The sequence below is a fragment of the Copidosoma floridanum genome, unplaced genomic scaffold (assembly GCF_036245765.1).
Source record: "Copidosoma floridanum isolate Cflo_tuat_1 unplaced genomic scaffold, Cflo_Japanese_pri ptg000034l, whole genome shotgun sequence".
In the NCBI taxonomy this organism is placed as follows: Eukaryota; Metazoa; Arthropoda; class Insecta; order Hymenoptera; family Encyrtidae; genus Copidosoma; species Copidosoma floridanum.
The window spans coordinates 3,193,148-3,210,355 of NW_028321911.1; the positions used below are offsets into that span (position 1 = coordinate 3,193,148).

At 32.8% G+C, this 17,208-nt stretch overlaps 1 protein-coding gene across 1 annotated transcript in view; it reads left to right on the top strand.

Annotated features, from left to right (window-relative positions):
- LOC106644195 (regulator of G protein signaling 7) overlaps window positions 1-17,208 on the top strand; it is a 750,859-nt gene that overhangs the window by 115,405 nt on the left and 618,246 nt on the right. Inside the window, exon 3 of the mRNA XM_089597569.1 lies at window positions 6,521-6,568. The gene's annotated coding sequence lies outside the window, so the exon portion shown is untranslated. The remainder of the gene's footprint in view (window positions 1-6,520; window positions 6,569-17,208) is intronic.

The window sequence follows — 17,208 nt, forward strand, 5'->3', positions numbered from 1 at the left end:
GGATGGCCACTCGAAACATGTGTCTGATAACTGTCTGGGCAGGTAGTCAGAGCACTATTTTCACTTAAATTTATTAGACATGCTTTATCTTTTAAGTTTAAAAAGAAATAAGTCGAAAGTATTATTTTTTCTCTACTTAATTAAATGCCAGTTGCCTATCACTCGATGCTAGGCTTCATAAAACACTGATCACTTGCGTACGCTTGGTTTCCAGTTATACACCCTACTATTCTAGAGTGATGCCGTTCCGATTAAGCCTCGGTTGGTTATCTGTTGAAGGTCGTTATGATTACTTTCTGTGATCACTGGCTTACTTAACTATAACATATAACAGCTCACTGTATCTAGCCAAAAATTTTAAACTCGTCATTGATGAACTTAGAGACTTAGCCAGAACTTTGACCACCTTACTACTTTGCTCACGTTTCAGAACCAAAACATGTTGACATTCATTCTTGATCCAGGCCATATACTTGCTAAACATAACTGCTATTCCAGTCTTTGGGCTCGTATTTATTACTAATTTTAAAGAATTCTTATGGAATTTGAGATTTAATAGAGAGAAGATCGATTTTCCCTCAAATCGACACAGCTGCGAAACTAAACTAAATTAAAATAAAATAAAGTACGACTCAAACTTAACTAACCACTCCTTGTACAAATTTTCTTTAAAATTTTGTTTAAATTTTCTTATTTACCACGTACCTTTGAATGCTATTAACGTCATATCGTGTACTGATTAACATATACTAACATATACTCAAGTTTACTTATTTCTTTAAATCAAAAATTTAAAACCCCTTTATAGTAAATAATGTTATCTACATTCGTTTGCTTTTAATAATTTGTGAACCAAGTATGTATTAAATTTGTATTAATACTGTATTTTTATACTCATCTTACATTTATGACTTTATTTTACTACTTCTTTTGTACTCTATTTTGTAATTTAAAAATTTTTTATAATTTCTTTTTTCGTATAATTCAATTTGAATCTGTATTTTTATGAATGTATTTGTTATCAGAGTGCCAGACATCAAAGTGCAATCTAATCTAATCCAATCTAATCTAATGCAGAAGTCCATCCCAACGAAAAGAAAATAACGTTAAACAAGACAAACTAATAAACTTCTTTCTTCCTATCTTTTTTCTGTATACGCTGAACCCCAGTAACAGTATCAATGTATTCAATGGTAAATAAAAAGCTTTTATCTGATACTTTCTGCTAGTACGATGCCAGCCAATATATCTTCCCACATCCCAGTTGTTTGCCACTGCTTTATGATTTGGACCATCCTTTCCAGATAATGTCAATCCCCTCGTGATCTTCCCTGTCTTTCTGTTCCTACTTTTTTAAGGTAATAGTATAAAAAATATTTTACGCAGACAATGGAAGTACATTGAAATACAAAAAATTTTGTGTTGGTGGCAGTAAGGGGGTGGGAAGGGCAAGATTTGCAAATAAAATTCTTTGTTTGTGATTTACACAAAATGATCATATTAAAAAAAAATGTATCAATTTGCAACATTAAGAAAAGTGCTAAGACATGATGAAAGAATGAAATGTGTGTTCAATAATATAATAATATAAATTTGTCGTTTAAAAAGAACTATTGTATTCATAGGCATTTCAAAAGTCATAAAATAAGTGTTTCATGAAAAAATTCTTAAAACTCTAGAAAAGGTTACGTTTAAGCTGTTTTATTTACATTTAATAAAATAACTAACGACACAAAATTAGGTGTAGATAACTCAATTATTGTGAATTAAAATTTTTGACTGTGCCAAAATGTTTATTTCTCTATGTTTTTTAATGTTAATTAAGGCAGTTTTATTTGTCAGCGTCTACAGCATTTAGTGTAGTGAAAATAAGAAACGTTTTTCTGTTATATTACTTTTTCAAATAATTGTTTTAGTGTTTATATCACTCACTTGTGTTACTACAGATGGCTTTGAAGTTAGCACCAGTTACTGTGAACATAATAACTGCATGGGTATCTCCCAAAATGCTTTTATGTTAAGATAGCTCCCTTGCGAAAACCTACGGAATGAAGTCTGTTTTATTTAGTAGATTTGGATCTACAGGATCCAATGGTGTCCTTGTTTGTACCCAAAGTGGAGCAAAATCTCGAGATATTTCAGCTCAAAACTGTACCTTTGACACAAGCTTATATGGCAGAGCATCAAAATATCATCTTTACAGGCATTTCCTAACTCACAATAAAAAACTTGAGCAGACAAACGATGATGTACTTGTAGAAAAATCTCTATTTTTCTCAATACTGTCATGTAAAATGCTGGTAATGGGGCATTTTTCAAAGATATTTGCCAAGGAAGACGTAAAAATCAGCTTCAAGGTTATAAATGACAGACGGTAGCAGAATACCCATACTAATGTACGTATATACGTATACATAAAGAAGTTAAACTCTCATATTTGACTAGAGCAGTAGACAAGGGAGATACCTTGAGGCCTGAGTTCACTTGCTGCTCACCAGTAACGGGGAGCGGCAACACAGTCTTGTAGGGTAGATTCGTTGAAAATCATTTAGTTTAACAACTTTGTCTTTAATGTCGTGAAACATGGTCCTGCAAGAAACTTTAACAACCTCTTAAGGTATTACAATGCCTTAGCACATAAATTGTTCAGTTTGTTTTTCTTATTTTGTATTGTTGACAACTCTCCAGTAATTGGTGCCTGTGCTAAAATTGGATAATTTACTCCGTCAGCACAAATTTCAACCATAATAATTATTTGTGGATTTTTTATTATATTTCATACTCAAAAATTTTCGTAACTTACCTTGACTGCTGTTAATTTCAACTGTTCTGTTCTTAAGTATACGGCAAAAATTGTGACATTGAGGTCAGGAATTTTTATGGATTTGTCCAATTTTGTTACTTAAAAAATAATTTTCTCACTGTTTTTAATATAGAGTAAGGAATAATAACTTCATAAGTTCTGCATATATTATAAATAATATTAATTTTTGTGCAGCTTTTATAGAGCTTACATATCCACTAATTAAATGTAACGTGTATTTTTATCGTAAATGTTCTGACTCGTATTTGTTCTCTGAATTGTGTAAAATGCCTGTTTATTTAGAACGTAAGCATTTAATTACCCATTTAATGATATTAACACACACTTTATCATTTAATTTTTAACTCTTATGTGTATTTAAAAATACCTCACTACATTACATAATTGTTTGGACAGAATTTTCCATCATACACTCTTGATCCGCCACTTCAGTTCCTACCACTTACTTCACCCCTAACACTATCCTAAAAAATAAGAAAAAATTTAATTTTTGTTGTTGTTATTGTAACCAAATCAAATAGTTTAAAGAGGCAACCGATCCATTCTGACCTTTTCACAGCCCTCTCACATAATTCAAAGGGCCCGTCGTTATACTCTGTACATCACTGATCACTGATTTCATTCACTCACCACCCTTTATCTTCCAAAATCCATTTATCAAGCAGCTTAGAAGAGTAATATTCTTTTATTTTAAATCGATAATAAATTTAAAAGCCTTTAAAATTGCCACCTCCTCGTTTAGATTCAAGAATATCATAGCAGCTCGCAAGACTCTGAGCGATAATGCTCATCCTTCATCTTTAATAAACAGATACATAAAAGCTAGAATTAGTTTTCTTATTAGACAGAAAAAAAGTTTTCAGGAATCTCGCACTCAATATCTATAAGAATGCAATACAAGAATTGTCTCTGGATTCTTGAATTGGCTTGGTTTAAAAAAAAAATGGGTTTCTCGTTGTTCCTTATTTCTAACCTATGGAGATGGCTCTCCGTAGGGCACTGTCCAAATACACATATGGGTAGTTTATACAGGTTCTGGGAATTCAACTCATATTATCAAGTTAGAAAAGGACTCAATGAACAAATAATACTTAAGTAAAATCATCTACAAGATGGTGGGTGGGGGCTGTGTTATAATGGCCAACGTAAAAGACACTTACGGGTACGTTGAAGAGAACACAAACAATACATAAAAAACAAGGATGAAAGGTTGGTCCTGTACATTGCCATTCTGTACATTGTCTGCAGGTCTTTTAATTGAAGAGAACAGTGATTCTTGACAAAAAGCCTAATAGGTACAAAAGCGAGTCTTCTGGACTGATTTTTTTAACATTAGTTAACAACAAAATAAATAGATAATAAGACACAAAAAAACTCACCAGTTCTCTATTATGCATATTTAATGTGTTCTCCAATCTTTAATTTTCTTTACGTTTAAATGTAAGTTCCACTTCAGTATGATTCAGTATTGAGGAAAAAAGTTTTCTTATTCTGTTATGTAACTAAATTTTTAAGAATATGACTTTTATTTAGTTGCTTCAAAATGTTGATGACATTATAGGTGCCATCGGTGTCCATGTTACGTGTTGACTTGGCACCTACATGGTACATTATCGTAATTATATATATAAATTGATTGTTTTACTTCTTTTGAATTTTCACTAAATTGTATTCTGTTAGAGTTGTAGATTTTGAATCATGAAAGGGCTGTCAGTAGGACAGCAAAATATTAAATAAATCTGAATGAAATATTAATAAATAGTAATGCTTGGATATACCAAGTTTCTTTCTTAATATTACTTATGATGACTAAAAAGCAAGTGAAAGGAGTACGTAGTTATGTATAAATTGTCCAGGTGTGGTTGAAAACTCATCTGATACTACATGGTGTAGTTTTTACAAAAGATATTAACTGTGGTTAGGAAGATGGACTCACACGTTTCAGACTTTTCTGGCGCTGAGCTTCTTTATGGCTTACAACGATACCTTAGTTTAAGATGACATCTCTGAATTTCTTACTTTAGACACTACAGTTTCAAAGTTAAACGGTAACCCTTTTTATTCAATTCCAGCTTTTTTTTGTTCATTACAACGAATCTTAAATTCATATTTTTTAAATCTTTTTGAACAGTATATTATTATCTCTTACAAATTAGCCAAAATTAAGTTTAAAAACACCTTTTTACTTAGATGCAGATCGTATGGGGTGCTTGCCAAACATTTAAACAATAGTATGAGATATCTTTATTCTCTAGTATATTATTGTGTATGTGGATATCTATAAATTAATTGTTTTACTTTTTTTGAACTTTCGCTAAATTGTATTCTGTAATAATTGTTGATTTTTAATCCTGAAGAGGCTGTCAGCAGGACAGTAAAGTGTTGATTGAATGAAAAAGAGATGTTACTAAGTAGACATGCTCTACAATACCAAGTTTGTTTCTTAATATTAATGTTAATTATAGTCATATATTATTTTATTCTATTAAATTTTTTTCTTAATTGTGAGGTGCTTTAATGGTGGCATGTATTCTAGATTTATAGCTAGGTGGGGCAAATGAAGATCGTAGGAAAACCTATTAAATTATTTAGGTGCCTACGGAGAGGTAAAAAAAGATAGGCTCTAAAAATTATTTGTCTTGTTTAAAATAACTGCAAAGTAATCGATTGTTTCTTTATTTTTTAGAAAGCGTTTGGGGTGGAGTTTATGGCAGGGATGAAAGTAGGGGGAGTCAAGACAAATAGGTTAAAAGTTTTTCCTTCAGAAAAACCTAATATGAGAAAGTATATTGATTCTTGTTTGTATACAGTTCTACAATGGCTTATTTGTATACTTTTCAGCCCCTTCTTATCCCCCTCACCCCATCATGTAATTTTGAAAAGTTATTGACTATTGAATGCTCGTTTTTTATGTATTTGATAAGTTTTCTTCTCTTTTTTTTACACTTCTTGCTTTCCTCGAGCCTCGTCACTACCCTTACGTATTTATATAGCCCCCTTGCCTTTCTCACAGTTTATTTTTAGTATATAGTTCAATTGCTGCGTGAATTGCTTTTGAGTGAAAAATAAATAATGAAATATGTCTTGTAGTTCTAAAGAAGGTCATATAATAAATCAGCATTTCGTCAATTCAGAAAAAAATACAATTTTTAATAACTATGGTAAAAATACAAAGTACATTGATGGCAGATACATAATTCCCATGAAAGCCACATGAAGGTTACAGGAATTTTTAATATGTTGCAGCAGTTATAGAATTACATATCTTTTAATCTATCTTTAAAACAGACAAAAAATAATTTCCAAATAAGAAAATTAGACAAATCCATTTACCACTAGAAAACTTATTAAGTAGCTGACAGAAAAATTTTAAAGCAACTACTATTAGAATGGGTTGCTTGAGGTACGGTTCTCAAATCAAAATTCATGGTTTTTACTTTCGGAAAATATTGTAGGTCATGAACTTTAGAATAAGTATAAAAATTATATTTAAGAATATTTTTTAAGTAACGAGGAAAATAGTGCACAAATGAAGTAGAACAAGATTTAAAAGGCAGAGACGTGTAAAAATTTTAATGTACCTATACCTGAAAGTAATCGTGAAGAAACAAATGATAAGACAATAACAAAATGTATTGCATGAAAATTTTTATTTAATTATATGCTTTACTAACAAAAATATATTTTTGATTAAAGGTTTGAGAACAAACAAAAAGTTATTTTCAACATCGGTTCAGATTACAGGTAAGGAAGTTTTGTATGAGACTTAAACTCATTAATTTATTCTAAGAAAAAGTTGTTCTCTTTGACATTACCGGGTATTTTTTTAGTATTACTTTTACAAGACAGGAAAAGTCATAAAGTTGTTAAATAGTCATAAGAATTAGACAATAATAAAAATACATCTTACATAAAGAGCAGCGTTGGCTCAGTGGTAAGCGTGCTTGTTACTGATACAACGCTGTTCTAGGGATCGTGGATTCGATTCCTGGTGAATGCAGATTTTTCCAAAGACTTTTTCCATCGGGAAAAGTTCCTATGTAATCCTGGCTGTTTTGGGGCAAATTTTTCCGTGGAACTTTCCTTCAGAGTAATTCCAGGGTTTTTTTTATTGCCCCACAGGTCTTCGGGTCTGGATGAATGCAAAACAGTGATAGGAGGTAGGGATTAATGGATCCAATGCGCCAGGCATAGATCGCTGGCCTTGCCAGCGAGGAGTGATCCCAGGAACATGGAGTCTTCTTCAGGGAAAGGCTACACAGTAGCGAGTGGACCCGATGCACCGTTGGTGCACAAAATGTCAGCTTAACTGGCAAGGTGTTTCACTGGAGATATCAAAGTCCCATTTAAAAACTGCGCACCAACGAGAGCTTTTTTTGTCGTGTTTACAAAGTCTTTATACTTTTAAGAATTTATTTTAGTGTATGAATTCGATATGATAAGTTTAATATCGTAGTTATTTGTTATATTTTCAATTAATTCAGTAAAGTCGTTACAATTTGGATTTTTCGAAGTTGAAATAGAGGCGTATCTAGTATAATGATTCCCCAAAAGATTCAGATATTGTCTTGTTAAGCGTGACCCATGAAAACCCTTGATGATGTTTATAGATACGATTTTAAAAGAATACTTCTGTAGTCCCAACTGATGAAAGACTATAAATTTAATATCAATTTTATTTTTAATTTTTTTTTTTAATATAAATTTTACAGTTTTCGCAAGTTTTTTTTTATATTTTCAATTAAGTTTTTCCACAAAAGTCAGTATTATTTGTTTTTGTCTATTGAGTTCTTCCCAAATAGCAGTTACTTCCATGCAAACTTTTTATTAAGTTTTTGCTTAACTTCTCTGACAATATGATTTCATTTATCTTTTTAGCTTTATCGTCATAAATTTAATATTTAATACTAATTTATTTTTCTGTTTTGCATATGTAAATTTTTGTTCAAGTCATTTTACTACATCCTCTATATTTATGAAATTTATTGCTTAAAAAAAAATATTTATGTTTTTATAATGGTCTGGAACATGGTATTTACTTAAACAGTCTGGTTTCTGGTTTTATTCTCTAAGGTTGTATTATAATTCCTTATCCTTTCTCAAGTTTATGTTTATGTTTTTAAATGGTTTACAATCGCAATATATAGTAAATTCTTTGTCCATGAGCCAATGCTGTAAGCATTTCACCGTCTTTTTTAGAGCCAAACATTTGAGAAAAAATGCTTTTTCCCTCTTTTAAGTCTCTGCTAGTTTTCCTGAAAAATAAGCCTCTGGCTGGATGTATCCATTTTCATCTTGTTTAAGCACAGCTCCTTCTCATTTAACACTTGCACGAGTAAAAATTTCGATTGGAACATTTGGATCAAAAATCTATAAAATTAGCTTTGGAAATAGTAATACTTTATTTTTTCAAAATAATCGTGACATTTTTTGACCAGTGAACTGGACATATTTTTTTAATAAGTTATGTGATGAATAAAAAAAAAAAAAAATTTGTAGTATAAACTTATGATAAAAATCAATTGGACCCAAGAATTCATGTCTTTTTTTTTCTTGTTTGCAAGACAAGAAAAACTTCTACTGCACTTGTATTATTTATTAAAGATTTTATTTAATTATGTGTTGTTTTATAATCTTTATATTCTACATACTTATTTGCAAAAAAGCATTTAAAAAATTTAGGCCTGAAATCTTAAACAAATTTTTCTTTAAATAATTTTTATTGTTACGTCCGAACTTCAAAGTGAAGAAGAGAGCTTAAATATTCGTTCCACATACGAATAAATTTGTTTTTTATTTGTCAGTAACAAACCGTCGGCTCTAAGGCATTATTCGCTCTTACTAATATGCAGTATACACTTTTTTTAAATCATTGGCTTGGCGTTGTGGTGTTAGGTTTCACCAAACAACATATATGAAGTGGTGTCATTGTGGCTCACATTGAGCTCACATTGACCTACTATTTAAATTTTCTGTTATGTGATGCAGTAGACTGCTGCTGCTTTTCATGCCGCAATCTAAGTTAACGGTCCTTTTTTTTTTTGGTTCCTATTTAATTTACTTTTGAGGTGAGCCTACAGTGACTTGGTTTGCTTGAACTTTTTTTTCACAGCTTAGTCACTGAACTAAGTCTTACATAGGCTTGGAATGCATGCTTTAAACACGCAGCTTAATCACCGAGTTAAGTTTTTCATTTGCTTAAAAGACGCAACAGAATTGACTCTCCAACCTTTATAGTGACTTTAGAGTACTTGATGAAATAGAAAAGGTGAATATTGGTATAAGCAAGGTGTTTTGATACTCTTGCATTGATCTAAACGACCAGTCAAAGCTTAACCAATTTATTTTTAATTGAGATGAGCCCAGTTGTGGTGCAAAAATAATACGAAAATTGATGATTAAAACTGCCAATCTCCCCAATTTTTATGAGGTACAAGTTACTGTCAAAATTATGTACAATATTATGAATGGATATTGTATGCAGTATAGAATGCTGAAATTGTTGATTCTTCTTATTCTTGGATGAAGCAGTGCATATTGATGTTATTGGATGAGCGCTTCATAAAATAATTGAGATATTTTACGCGTAATTAATGTTTTGCCATGGTAATTTGTTTCGAATGAACAAAATCCTCTAGTCTCATCTCTCTATTCTTTATATACACAATAAATACAAATACATATTATACTACCTATTAAAAACCTGGAAGATTTAAGTTATTACTTCTGGTGTTATAATGAAAAGCAGTTTTCTTACGTAATGTATTTTTTATTTGTAAATTTTGACGTAACTTTATCCATCTTAAAAAATGTTCTGTGTCAGTTTCTTGAAACCTTAAATTGTAGACATTTAAGGCATTTAATATTTCCTTCTAAATTTTCCATTTGCGACTATAGCCACTGTTAAAACTTTTGTAAACCCTATTGGCTGTTCTTTGTCAACTTTGTTTAGTTGTAATATATTTGTTGGCAAAATAGTTCAGTGTCAGATAGCCCTAAAAAGGACTGGTGAGTTAAACTCTTCTTTGACTGAAATTTACAGCAAACGTGACTTTCTGAATCTAACTCAGGCCTGCTATTGTAGCACTAGAGTGACTAGAATAAAAACTGCAACGTCTGAAATGTTAGAGCTAGTAATAGAGCTTTTTCCCAACGTCTCCTGGTATTACGCCAGAGACACTGTTGTAGAACTAAGTTTTGTAAAACTCAGACGTTTAAGTAATCTATTTTTCCTTTATAGCTTCACTGTTTGGTTTGCCTAGCGTGTACCTTGAAAAGGATAGGTGATTCCTAGTTAAATGCTTATAGTTAGGACAGAGATAAGCAGAGAGATTGCTAACGCCAATGTTACGAGGTGAGACATTTTTTTGGCACTGATCGAGGTGACCTGCTGCAGCCAGCCGTCGTACCAAGGCGCACATTTTCGAGAGTGTGAGACTCGTATCAAACAGCGTGCGCCTACGAGTAGAGGAGTAGATTTGCGTGGAAATGAGCATGTGGTTGCACATTTTGGAAACACGTGAAAGGGGTATACTGAATGTGTGCCACCAAGGAGAGGAGCAGAAATGTCGACGAGCTATATATCTGAGCGCACAGTCAAAGCAAGTGACGACACGAGTCTTCCTCTTCTGACTGAAACCATATAAATGCTGTACATATTCAACTAACTCTTGCCCTCTCGCTCTTGCATCAATGTTATTTATCAATCTGATTCAATTAAACCGTGGAACTCAATGCTCACAATTACATGCACAGAATTTAATTTCAAAACTTTTTTTTCTATTCTTCCTGTACGTTTATACTTATTTTTAAATCCAGTATTATTTTGAAAAAAAATTAAGCTATTTCTTTAAGGGTGGCAGTTCAGCTATAAACACTAATTTACTATTTTTCTTCATCATAATTATTATAAACTGTAGGACAAGCTCTAGAGGATATCCATGAACATTTGTAACTTTAAAATCTGTATCCCCTAAAGTTATGATAACCGAGATGGTTAAGGCTTATGCCGCTGCTCGCATTGTTTTGCCATCTAAGGATTGATTCTGACTGTCGGCAGATTTTTTTCTTTTTTTTTTTTTCTTGTTAATGTGATTTATCATTCTAATTTTTTTTTTTTTTTTATGTTGTATTTAAATTTAAAAATAATGTTACAAACACCTTTTTTTTTGTACATTAAAGTAAATGTATTTGTAATACTTAATTTATTAAATAATGAAGTAAGTTGATAATTCTCGTTGGCAAGGCCATTTTGTAATTTCATAGTAATAAAATAATTTCTTAGGATAAGTGTTATTCTTACAATTTGAAACTCCCAATAAATTATTAACATCCAACGTAAAAGAGGAAAAGTTCGAAGGTACAAGACACAACTAACCCTTTTGTAGTAACATCAAATGTGATTACCACCAGCAAAGTAGAACATACATATAATTATACAAGAATATTTGTCTGCACTTATTGAGAGTTCACATATAGGGATGCCTTATGTGTGTGTGTGCACGAGAGCGTTAAGGGACAATCTAGCATGGGGAATGTGCTAGAATTGAGTTGGTAAGAAAGGCGCATCATGACGGCGGCGTTGGGTAGCGGTCCGGGAGTGGGGCCTCGCTGGAGAGGAGCTCGCTTAAGAGAGCTCGGGTAGGCAGTTAGAGTCGGTAAGCCCAAGGGGACAACACAGCCATTAACCAGGGGCCCGTGTCGGACAGCCAGCACTTCTCGTTTGCCGCCGGAACTCTCCAAAAAGAAGCTAACAGCATCACTACACACTGCTGCACGGTCGAAAAATAGTAAGTGTGCCCTTTGTCTGCTGGGATCATCTTCTCATCAACTTTTGTTGATGAGCAGAATCGAGACAGAAAATCTCCCTGATTGCTTAATTCATTTAACCAAGTGGTGGTCCTAAGTCAGCGACTGGTAACAAAGGAGGGCTATTTTCTTTGTGTGTTAAGTTTCTCGGTGCGCAGTGGTTTGGCTTTGAGGAAGATCCCCGGTGTTTCCTTGTGTTTTTCTTGATCAGATGTTGCGTTTCTTTGGGAATTATTATTCGAGTGGTTGGTAGGATCAAAGTATCTTTTCTGTTTTTTAAATAAAGTATGATAAGCGTTGATCTCACTTACTGAGACCATTCAGTTGGCAGGTTGAAATCCCCGGCTGTTTAGTCAACCGATAGGTGACCTTCCGACCGCTTTTTTATCATTCTTGAGGAACTTTCGTTTGTTGGGAATCAATTTTTTTTTTTCTTGATGAGTATTTGATTGGGTAAACGACGCTCTCGTGTTATGGTCTGCCTAGTGGCACGGGCTGTATGTGTACGCTGCCTCTGGATTTTTCTTTTCTTTTGATTAAAACTGTAGAGTATGAGCCGCGGTGCATTTCTATGATGTTACTTTCATCTATAATAATTTTAAACATATGATTACCTTACCCTTTATTATTTCTTATTTTTGTATTAATAGAATTGTGTTTTGAGTTCTCGTGAGTGAATAGTTTGTAAGCCTAACTTTGAGAAAAACAAGTTTGACCGAGAAGGGTTAGGTAGTGGCGAACGGCGATATATAGGGAAGATTCCACAAAAGTGTTCATGAATCGATTACAGATTTTTCTTGTAATCCAAGGTGATGCGATCCTTTGTTACAATTTTTCAAGTGTGAATATGGATTCTTTGATCAGATCATGCGATGACCTTTAATAAATTTATTTGGTGAATTTACAAAGTTTATTTTTATTTGTATAACTTTTTCGTTAATCTTTGAAACACATAAGGTTCATTTTTATTTGTATAACTTTTTCGTCAATCTTTGAAACACACAAAGTTTATTTTATATGGCGTTAATTGTTGTTTTATAAACCATCGGAAATAAGTTTTGATTATTAAAATAAGTAATCGAGCATTGAAGCTGAGAATACGATGTGTATTTTGTTTTTCGTTTAAGTTTGAATAAATATTGCGAAGTTATTAAAAATTCCCATTAAGTTTTAACATTATTCAGTTACCTCTAAGCTGAAGTCTTCTGTCTGATATTATTTAGCCTCGAACCACCCTCAACAAAAGTGGCCTGTTGCAACATATATTGTATTTTGTAGTTTGTATTTATAACGTTCCCTATAATTTTTATTTTGTGGTTACAACCACTTATAAATTACAGAATCAATTTCAAAAAAATAAAAGTTTTAAGCTTATATATAACTTTCATTAATTTTTAGTTTTTTTTTTTTTTTTTTTTTTAATGATTAAGCTGTTCTGATCAATATTTCTATTTATCTAAATACACAGTTATTATAATCTTACGGTTGTAAACACACCCTTAAGCTATCCGTTAAAATCGTTGAAAATACGTATTAACAAAAAACACCATTCTTAACGCCGTAATGTAAAAAATTAAATCCTTTTTATTCTGCATCATCCTAGAGTCTTAAGAATTTTTTTTTTTTATTAACAAATAAATTATACTTTTAAAAAAAAATTCTTATGCCTTGAAAACTTGCCAATTGATTTCATTTAATTATTGATCGAAATGCTGTTTCATTATTTTTTTTTGCAGTCTGAAATTAGGACTAAGTTATATACTTAATTTGGGATTTAGAACGATTTTGAAATGTTACAAAAATGTTTTCTATTATGTTTGTTAAACGTTTTTACTAATAAAAATTTGAACATGCAGTAATTTGCAGTACACTCGGAGGCTAATGATTTACCTTAATAATTTCGACCAATAATGAATTTTAGCTGAGTAGCTCGTATTTATAATAGTACGCAAAACATCAAGCTTTAACTGCTAATCAAAAAATTAATCTCAATCTATAAGATCTGTTTTCTATTACTCTTCAGATTCTTGTTACATAATTTTTGAAGGTATTAAGTTTTGATATTTACATACGCTAATTAAATCTTTGGTCTAAAATCCACATTTTATAATTAAAATTAAAATTATATTTTTAATCAATACGACAGTTATAGCTGCTATACCTAAAAATTTTTTATAACAAAAGGTGGAAAATAAAACTTGAGTAAGTTTTGAGTAACTTGTGTGTTGTGCCTTTATATTTTTTCTCTTTTACGTTGGATGTTAATAATTTCTTGGGAGTTTGAAAATGTAAAAATTACACTCATCCTAAAAAATTATTTGATTATTATGAAATTACAAAATGGCCTTGCCAACGAGAAGTATCAACTTACTAAATTATCTAATAGAATAAGTATTAATAATATATTTATATCAATGGACAGGAAAAAGGGCGCTTGTTACTTTATTTATCAATTCAAATAAAATATGAAAAAAAAATTTTTAATTAGAATGATAAATCACATCAACCAAAAAAATAAAACTGCCGACAGTCAGAATCGATCCTTAGATGGCAAAACGATGCGAGCAGCGGCATAAGCCTTAACCATCTTAGCTATTACAACTTCGGGAGATAAAGATTTTAAAGTTACATATGTTCATGGATATCCTCCAGAGGTTGTCCTACAGTTTTTAATAATTATGATGAAGAAAAATAGTAAATTAGTGTTCATAGCTAAACTGCCACCCTCAAAAAAATAGCTGAATTTTGTTTGAAAATGATACTGGATTTAAAAATAAGTAAAAATGTACGGGAAGAATAAAGAAAAAGTTTTGAAATCAAATTCTGTGCATGTAATTGTGAGCATTTAGTTCCACGGTTTAATTAAATCAGGTTGATTTATAACATTGAAGCAAGAGCAAGAGAGCAAGAGTCAGTTAAATTTGTACAGCATATATATGGTTTCAGTCAGAAGAGAAAGACTCGTGTCGTCGCTTGCTTTGGCTGTGCTCTCAGATATGTAGCTCGTCGACATTTCTGCTCCTCTCCTTGGAGGCACATATTCAGTATACCCCTTTTACGTGTTTTTAAAATGTGCAACCACATGCTCATTTCCACGCGAATCCACTCCTCTACTCGTAGGCACACGCTGTTCGATACGAGTCTCGCACTCTCGAAAAATGTGCGCCTTGGTACGACGGCTGGCTGCAGCGGGTTGCCCCGATAAGTGCCAAAAAGTCGTGTTACTAAGCAATCCTTGTACTCATCTCTGCTTAAGAGTATCATATAGTGTCCTTGGTAGCCAGGGTTTTTGGCGTCACAACGAAAAACTCTGCTCGTGACGTTTGCCTGTAAATTACAGACTGGGTCTGATAGCAGCTGACTCTATTTTTTTTTTAGTCGAGGAATCATTGTTGAAAATGATAGTGAAAATGTATTTGTTGGCTAGGTAGTTTAACGTTAGATGGTACCAAAAGGATACGATGAGATTGATAGTTTTTTAGGGAACGTAAATACTTATGCTAGCCCTAACAAGGGCCAGGTGGTCATATTTTCAGTCATTTCATATTATTATTCTGGATGATGTTGCGCCAGATGCATGCAGCTTGAGTCTTACACTCGGAGTCTCTACGTTCGAAGACCATGCTGGAGAATGGTACGCTGGCTGCTACTTGCTAGATAATATATCGTCTACAGGTAATTTCCCAGATAACCAACTGTGTACAGTTGGCCAGGGTAGTGAGCCTGAAGAATACTCCCTCTGTAGGTATGACGTTCAGATGGATCTCTGAGAAGAAAGCTAATAAAATTCCAGTTGATGAGGCTAGCCAAGATCTTTAGGGTTGTTTTCTCTGGATCCCTGTAGTAAAAACACTATTAACCTCTTAATAGTTTTAACAACTTTTAAACTTATAATTATTAGGGCAAGCTGTGATTCGGCAAGACATCTTTTAATGTTACGCTGAAGACGTTGGCGTTTAGAATGCCTTGTATTCCTGGCATTTGCTTATCATGGTGATTTAGAATCAAATTCGACGTGAGTTACTTGTCCAGTAAAGTGGAGTGTTGTCAGTAGTCAACATAGCAAGCTACATTACTGACTTGCTACAATAATTACACGATTTTGAGGTTATACCATATTGAATAAACTTGCGTAATCAATACTGGCCATCTGCATTAATCTGCCATACATGCAAAAATTATTTGTTGATGTCCTTTATTAAAATAATTATATTAACCAGTGTCTACAGTATAAACATTGACTACTATATTTTATACACATGCGCGTAGGAAGACGTGTACACAGTTACACACTTGCACAGTAAAAGTACACATACACACTTATCATACATGCACCTTTTCATGATTGCATCCATAATTTTGCTTCTGTAAACAAGTTACACACACATATTTGTTCATACCGTAAGCAATTAAGACTAACAAAAAATATGTAATTATAAAATTATTTTTTCCAATTTTAAAGCTTTGTTACCAAAGCAACAAAGTCTTGGAGCTGAATCCCTTCATTTTCTATTGCCACAATAGACACAAATACACATTATTCTACCTATTTATAAATCTGGAAGATGAAAGTGAGTACTATCATGGTTATAATGGAAGTCTGATTTCTCACGTTACAAATTCTTTATTTGTCGATTTTGACGCTGCTCTTTCAAACTCGATGAATTTTCTGTGTCAGTTTCTTGACGCCAAAAGTTCTGAACACTTGAAGCATTCAAAATTTTAATTCCAATTCGCTATTTTGTGGCTATAAGCATGGTTGAAACTTTTGTGAGCCCCAAAGGCTATTTTTTGACAACTTTGTTAGGTTGTAATGAATTTGTTGGAAAAGTTATTTAACGTCCGATGGCCCTCAAAGGGACCGGTAAGCTAAACTCTTTCTTGACTTGTCTGAAGCGTTAGAGCTAGTTGTAGAGCTCTTTGCCAACATTTTCTGGTGTCACGCTGTCACGTTGGTGTCTAAAGCACTTTTTTTTTAGAACTCAGTCATTTTGGTAATCTAAGGTGAGGAGATTGGTTTGTGATGCTTGCCAGTTGGAGACTGTCTCGTTTACTAAGGTTTCTTTTTTCTTTATAGCTATTAGGTTCGCCCAATGCAGACATCGGAGAGCATCGGTAATTTCTGGTTGAATGCTTATAAGGTCAAGAGAGTAATGTAATGTACGGCTCTCGTTTACTGGGGTTCCCAGACTTGCGACAAACAATTCTGCTCGTGATGTCTGCTAGTGAATGACTGACTATGCTCAATAGTGGCCGGCTTTACTTAGTCTTTTAGTTGACAAATCGTTGCCGGAAATGGTAGTAAACATGCATTTGTGGTCAAGGCAGTTTAACGTTAGGTGGCCCTAAGGAGATCAGATGAGATTGATTGTTAAGTAGGAAACATAAATATTTATAATGGCCCTGAAAAGGACCAGTAGTGTTACTTCTAGCCATTTCTTATTGTTATCCTTGATGATGGAGAGCTGGCTGTGTGGGTAGCTTGACTATTTGCCTTGGAGTCTCTGTGTACGGAGACCGCGCTGGAGGAAGGTATGCCACTGACCAAACAATATCTCGTCTTCGGGTCGTTTTCC